Consider the following 7,002-nt stretch of genomic DNA (forward strand, 5'->3'; position numbering starts at 1 on the left):
TAGAAGCTTCTAGATACCAAAGTAAGCATTCTGTTCAATATGTTTGATCGTACAGCCAGGTTTTCTAACTGTGTGCACAAAAATATCCATTTTAAAGTATCAACAAAAACCTCATTTAGCCATTTTAGGTTGAGATCTTCTTTAGTATAATTTCCGCAACTAAGTAGGTACTTGGAAGTATAAGTTTTGTATGTACATAACCCTTGCTGGGGTGTTAGTTAAAGGCTGGTTTCTGATGCCCCTTGTTTCTCTGTTTGAGAGGCTCTTTTTCCCATTTTAAGTTGAATTTTAGCACTAGATAAAATTTACTAGTGAAATTTTATGGTGGGCCAGTGTGATTTTTGCGAGCTTGACTTGTCTGGGAATCACCCCAGAGTCAATTCACTTGGTTTTACATGTCATGGTTTCTCCCTGTGGCAGTCTAAGACTACCTGTGGGTGCTCGGGTCGCTGAATGGGTAAACAAGTGTTTTAATTAATAAGTGGGTTTCCCTGTGGGACCACCGCATGGTACGAAGACTTGGTCTCCACCACTCCTGCAAATTTCTCAGTCACCTGAGAAAACCATGACTGGCCGGCAGAAGTCTTGTCCCTTTTCTTTGGAGCTAACCTCTCATGCGATATGTTCACTTTTTTCCTGACAAATTCTATTATGGCAGCTGAATTGAGGAAAAGCATCAGATCAGCCTCTTACCTTATACTCAACACAGACCAGTCTCCTACAACTGAGCAACCTTGGTATCTTTCAGCCGAGCCCCAGGTATTCCTCAATACCTCTGAATCAAACTCCACCCGCACCCCCGTCCCAGCCTACCAGTACTTTTCCACTGGGTGGATATTCCCCTGGTATCTTTCAGTGGAGCCCCACTTAGTGTCTAGATGCTGAGTGGATATGCCCCATTAAATCCTCTCCTTCAGTTTCCACATTTTAATAGACTGCTATTTGTTAGCCTGTCCTTTTCTTTGCAAAGAACTTGTTCTCTATTCGAATGCATTTTAGAGAGGAAAAGGGAAAAGGAAAGGCCATTTGAGAGGCAAATTGGTCAGTTGCTAAACTCCCAGGGAAGTTAGTTAATGGATGGTCTTTTATATTTTGTGTTTTCTCTTACACCTCAGCCAAGCAACTCAAAGAAAGAACTCTTGTGGTTTACTGAAGAGAATCGAGACGGGTTGCAAATTGAGGCAGGCTTTGGGGAAGGGCTGAGAGGAGACATTCAGTTTATTCTTTGTGATATTATTTTAATCTAGAAAAAGTAAGGATGTGCTGCAGTGAAGGAGAGAATAAGGCTGGCCTCCTTAGTGGCTAAGATGATAAAGAATCTGCCTGCAATGCAGGTAGACCCAGGTTTGATCCCTGGGTTGGGAAGATCCCCTGAAGGAGGGAATGGCTACTCCAGTATTCTTTCCTGGAGAATTCCATAGACTGGAGCCTGGCAGGCCACAGTCCATGAGGTTGTAAAGAGTTGGACACGACTGAGCAACTAAATTTTTTTTTTTCACTGAGTGTAGTTGAACCATGTTCTCCCTGGTTAAGAGTGCTGGTTCCAGCTGCTAGCAGGAGGAAGCCTTGCGGTATCTCCAGCAGGAGACTACAACTTTCAGTCACCGTGAACTTGACAGGATGCCTGGGGCTTTGCAACGGTAGTCTTAAGACTGTAAAGTTTCCTCTCCAAGCCAAGAAAGAAAGGAAAGTTTCAGTTAAACTGTGTTTACTGAGAGTTAGATATTAGAGGAAGAAAGCATGAACTCTGTACTTTGGATTTTGAATTCTCTTAAAATTAAGATTTAATTGGCATAGCATGCTGTTTATGAGTGACAGTGAGGAAACTTTCAGTGGGTTTTAGTATTCTAATAAAGTGTAATTCTAACAGAAATTTTCATAAAAATAGAAAAAATATAATTAAATCAATCTTGTGCTGTTATTGGTCTCTCTATATTATTCAAGTCTAATTACACCGTCTTCCCCCTGAGAAGAAGCAACTGAGTTATAATAGTCGTGTTTGGGACACAGCTGCCACAAAATGAAGCATGCCTGCTGTGACTTCTGTGTCTTATGTCCATGTGGACAGTGGCAGCTGGTTCCAGCATTGTCTCCCAGTGCTGTTTCCTGGGCAACCACTTCCTGTCCCTCTAGCAAGCAGCCCCAAGGTGAACCATTGTCCTCTCTGATCTCAGAGGAGGTCATAAGCCTTGGAAGGACTGGCCCTCCTACAAATACAAGCTTGTAAAGTGGGAGTGTGCCAGGCCTTAGAGAATGCTGTGAACTCAAGTCTTTTCCTTCCTCCAACTTGCTCCTCAGGATCATTCCTTTTTACTTGGAATCTTTTTCTTCAGTGTGGTTTTTTCCTGGGACGAGGTCACCAGTGGTAAAAACACAAGAGTTTGAGTATTTCTCTACCAGAATTATTGTGAATAAGCAAAGGGGACCTTCCTCTGTCCCGCCTGCCCCAATATGATTCTGAGTGTCACTGGCTTAATGTCTACAGAGACCCTTGCCCTACTACACTCGTTAGAATTGGACATTTAGAGCCACGGCCGTCCAAGTGTAATTTGGGTAATTTTTTTTTTCTGCTTTAGTGTACAAGGTGAACCTAGTTAACTCTCTCACTCACTAGTCTCAGAAGAACTCACGTTGTATCTTCTCAGCATGTGTCCGCTTAATCAAGCCTGCTGCCTTTACTATGCTTTCCCTGTACTGGACCCCATATAAAGACAATCACTGGAGAGCTCTCAGCTGCTTAAGCAGTTATCTAATCTATAAAAAGACTCCATCCAGACCTATTTTTGTTTCCTGTCCACAAGCCAGTGGCAAACAAGACACGTCCCCCATCTCACAGAAGGAAGACACGTTAATAACCTTTGCTGCTGCTGCTGCTGCTGCTAAGTCGCTTCAGTCGTGTCCAACTCTGTGCGACCCCATGGACTGCAGCCTACCAGGCTCTGCCACCCATGGGATTTCCCAGGCAAGAGTACTGGAGTGGGGTGCCATTGCCTTCTCCGAACCTTTGCTTAGGACATATCAAAAACAACTTGAAACCGGGAAATAGTGAAATAATCATTAAATGATTTGAGATTGAAAAGCCAAATTTGGTTGCTTTCATCATTAAGCCCAAACTGTCATGTGTCTTGGGCATTCGACACACTTGATTTGGGACCCTTTCCTACTTCCTCGCATTGTGATCTTGGACAAACTTGTGACTTTTGTCACGAGACAATTTTCTGACCTTGGACAAGTTAAATATATAACCTGTTTGGGCCCAGTGTCTGCATTTGATTAGTTGGTGATGCTCACCCCTCCCCACTTGCAGGGTTCTTATGGGAGCACATGAAATGTGAAGGCATTTCATGATGTGTGGCAATCATAGTTATTGTCACTGGCACATTATTTTGTATTTATCAGTGAGGATGCAAGAAGGCCTTGTCACACAGTCTGATAACAGCTTTTCTAGATATTTTATTTCCTCTCCCTCTCAAGGAGTGGAATACAAAGTTCCTGTTTTGAAGAGTGTTCCCTTTTTGGCCTCAGCTCTTTGAAAGTACTTATTACAGCATTAGATATTCATGCAGGTCTGGCTTGTCATTTGAAGGTGACATTCTCACAGGTTCTGGCAGTCACTTGCCTTCTGCATCTGTGGCTTTCTCTGAGGGATACCTTGTTCTTTTCAAGTCCCCATACAGAGTGGCTAAAACAAATTAGCATGTCAGAAATGTATACCTTGTGAAATTTAAGCATTACTTTTGAAACTTCTGGAGAAGGCAGTGGCACCCCACTCCAGTACTGTTGCCTGGAAAATCCCATGGGCGGAGGAGCCTGGTAGGCTGCAGTCCACGGGGTCGCTGAGTTGGACACGACTGAATGACTTCACTTTCACTTTTCACTTTCATGCATTGGAGAAGGAAATGGCAACCCACTCCAGTGTTCTTGCCTGGAGAATCCCAGGGACGGGGGAGCCTGGTGGGCTGCCGTCTTGGGGTCGCACAGGATCAGACACGACTGAAGTGACTTAGCAGCAGCAGCAGTTTGAAACTTCTCCTTTGAGGCACAGAAAGATGAGTGGACCTACTTTACAAGCAAAAGAATCATTTAACTTTTTAGTAATTCAGAAGAAAGACTTTAGGGAATTTGAATTACTTGGTTCTTTTTCCTTTAATGATTCATGGGCAGGGATAACACAGTATATTCGGTATCTCATGACAATGGCTTCTTTTCTGTGAACATTTTCCTTTTTGTTTTTGGTATCTCTAGCCCTGCGTACAAGCTGTAAAGAAGAACAGCTTTGCATCACCTACTAACTGTTTAACTTTAGGCACTCTGCTTTGAGACTCAATATCCTTCCCTGTCTACAGGCAGATAAGATAGGCTATCTTCAGAGCAATCTGAAGATCAAATGAGATGACGCCTCAGTAGCTTAGTGGAGCTTGTTAGAAGGTGGTAAAGAACCCACCTGTCAATATAGGAGACATGGGTTCAATCCCTGGGTCGAGAAGATCCCCTAGAGAAGGAAATGCCAACCTACTCCCATATTCTTGCCTGAGAAATCCAATAGACAGAGGAGCCTGGTGGGCTACAGTCCATGAGGTCAAAAGAGTCAGACATGACTTAGCAACTGAACAACAACAGATTAAACCTACTAGTTTGGTAATTATCTTTATTTTATAGGTGTTTTTGTATCTATAGAAAGGAAATTCAAACTGCCTTGCCCTCTCCCCTCTTTGCTCTGCTCCCACTTCCTGTATCTCACTCCCAGCAGTACACTCATCCTGGACAACAGGAAGGAAGCCCTTTCCTGCTATTTATATCACAAAACAGCTTCCGTTTCCTCCAGTCTCTGGAGACCTTGCAGGTTGATTCTACACAACCACGCAGCCAGTCAAACAGCCGTACAATCTTAGGCACATGAATATCTTTCTGAAATAATAACTTCTTGCTCTCTCTGACTACTTGCTTCTCTCTTCCTAAAGCATTTTATTTTGGTTCAGACCCAGAGATTCTTAGACTCTCAGAAAAACCCTTGATCCAATAGGCAAAACTAACATGTGGTATTTGAAGTTGTCGCAGTGAACAGGTGACCTTTGGGGGAGAGTGGTGGTTACATGTATGTGTTCACTTTAGTAAAATTAATCCACTCAAGACTTCTCTGCTTTTCTTGGAGTAGGAAATGGCAAGCCACTCCAGTATTCTTGCCTGGAAAATTCCATGGACAGAGGAACCTGGTGGACTATAGTGCATGGGCTCGCAAAGAGTCGGACATGACTGAGCACACACACACACACACACACACACACACACACAAGATTTCTGTGCTTTTCTTTTTAAACGGTAATTTCCCCCCTGTTTTTGCAGATGCTGTAATTCACATGTATATTTTCAAAGGGTTATATTTCATTTTTAGTTGATAAAGTCTTTCATGAATGTCAGTGAGGAAGCATCTCTAAACCTTTAAGATGATGTGGGTTTAAGTCTGTTTATAAACTCTTTGACCACGTGTGCATGCTTAGTCGCTCAGTCGTGTCCAGCTCTGCGAGCCCATGGACTATAGCCTCCCAGGCTCCTCTGTCCATGGGATTTTCCAGGCAAGAATCCTGGAGTGGCTTGCCATTTCCTACTCCAGGGGATCTTCCTGACCCAGTGATCAAACCTGCGTCTCCTTCATCTTCTCCTGTATTGCAGGTGGATTCTTTACCACTGAGCCACCCATAAACATATTTACATGGTCTATACTTTCACTTGATATGCTATTTTAAAAAATTTATTTTCTATAAATATAGCTGATTTACAGTGTTGCAGTAATTTCTGCTGTCCAGCAAAGTGATTCAGTTATACATACATATATTCATTTTCATGTTCTTTTCCATTATGGTTTATCACAGGATTCTGAATATAAACACATTGCTACCATTTTCACTCCAGAGTTACAATTCTTATGTTTTGAAAATATACTTTATTGCTTCTTAATCTTTCTCACTGTTGTCAGCAGTTACTTAGCTGAATGGTGATAAGATAATTTATACAATATTAATATATGATTCTAAAACTCTTGTGAGAACTTCCCTGGTGGTCCAGCGGTTAAGACTCCACCTGCAAATGCAGAGGACACGGGTTTCCTCCCTGGTCCAGGAAGGTTCCACATGCCACGGGGCAGCTAAACCTGTGTTTCACAACTGCCGAGCTCACGCACCGCAACTACGGAAGCCCACACACTCCAGAGCCCACACTCCGAAAGAGAAGCCACCACAATGAGAAGGCTGTGCTCTGCAACTGGAGAGTAGCAGCCACTCGCCACAACTAGAGAAAAGTCCGATGCAGCAGCGAAGACTCAGTGCAGCGAAAAGTAAAACAAATGCATATATAAGTTTAAAAAATAAAAAAACTCATGTGATACCATTGGATGCACTTGGATGCAGTTTTTATTGGCATTGACTTTCCGTGCTTGCTTCTGCATGGCTTTGTATTGTAAAGTTTACTCTGAATACCATTATATCTGGGAATTAGCTGGCAAGTGCAAAAGAATAGTTTTTGGTATGGCGAGGGAACAAGAAGTAACTATTTATTAGTAACTTGGATTTTATTAGTTTTTTTTCCCCCCTTATAAGCAGCTCATTACCAGAAGAATGCACTTTAATTTACTTCCTGTTTTCTTCTAGATTGGAAGACTGATAAAGAGAAATAAGATGATTCAGGTAAATGGAATTAATTTCTTTATGTATCTTTTATGTTTAGCTTACATTTCTCAGGTTTTCCCACTGAGAAGAACAAAACAATTTTTGTGGTCAACTTCAATGTATAAGAGATGTTTTAGGGATATAGAGGTATTAGTCAGATACATACTTATGCCATTTAATTAATTTACTTACCCGTGTGTATTTAATAAGAGCATACTTATATGAAACATAATTTTACAAGTAATACTTTTTCCTACTTCAGGATAATTTCCTTCCAGTTCTTTACATACCATCTTTGATGTCAATGTCTTTATTATTAGAGTCATCTTTGAGGCATCCA

General features: G+C 42.0%; 1 protein-coding gene across 20 annotated transcripts in view; it reads left to right on the forward strand.

Moving 5' to 3' along the window:
• Positions 1 to 7,002, forward strand: part of SGMS1 (sphingomyelin synthase 1) — a 330,390-nt gene that overhangs the window by 154,390 nt on the left and 168,998 nt on the right. For 17 of the 20 annotated variants that reach the window (XM_010832194.1, XM_010832198.1, XM_010832199.1 and 14 more), the window contains one exon: positions 6,645 to 6,680. The exons of the other annotated variants lie outside the window; for them this stretch is intronic. The gene's annotated coding sequence lies outside the window, so the exon portion shown is untranslated. The remainder of the gene's footprint in view (positions 1 to 6,644; positions 6,681 to 7,002) is intronic. 20 annotated transcript variants of the gene reach the window in all.

Source organism: Bison bison, unplaced genomic scaffold (assembly GCF_000754665.1).
Source record: "Bison bison bison isolate TAMUID 2011002044 unplaced genomic scaffold, Bison_UMD1.0 scf7180017860456, whole genome shotgun sequence".
Classification (NCBI taxonomy): domain Eukaryota; kingdom Metazoa; phylum Chordata; class Mammalia; order Artiodactyla; family Bovidae; genus Bison; species Bison bison.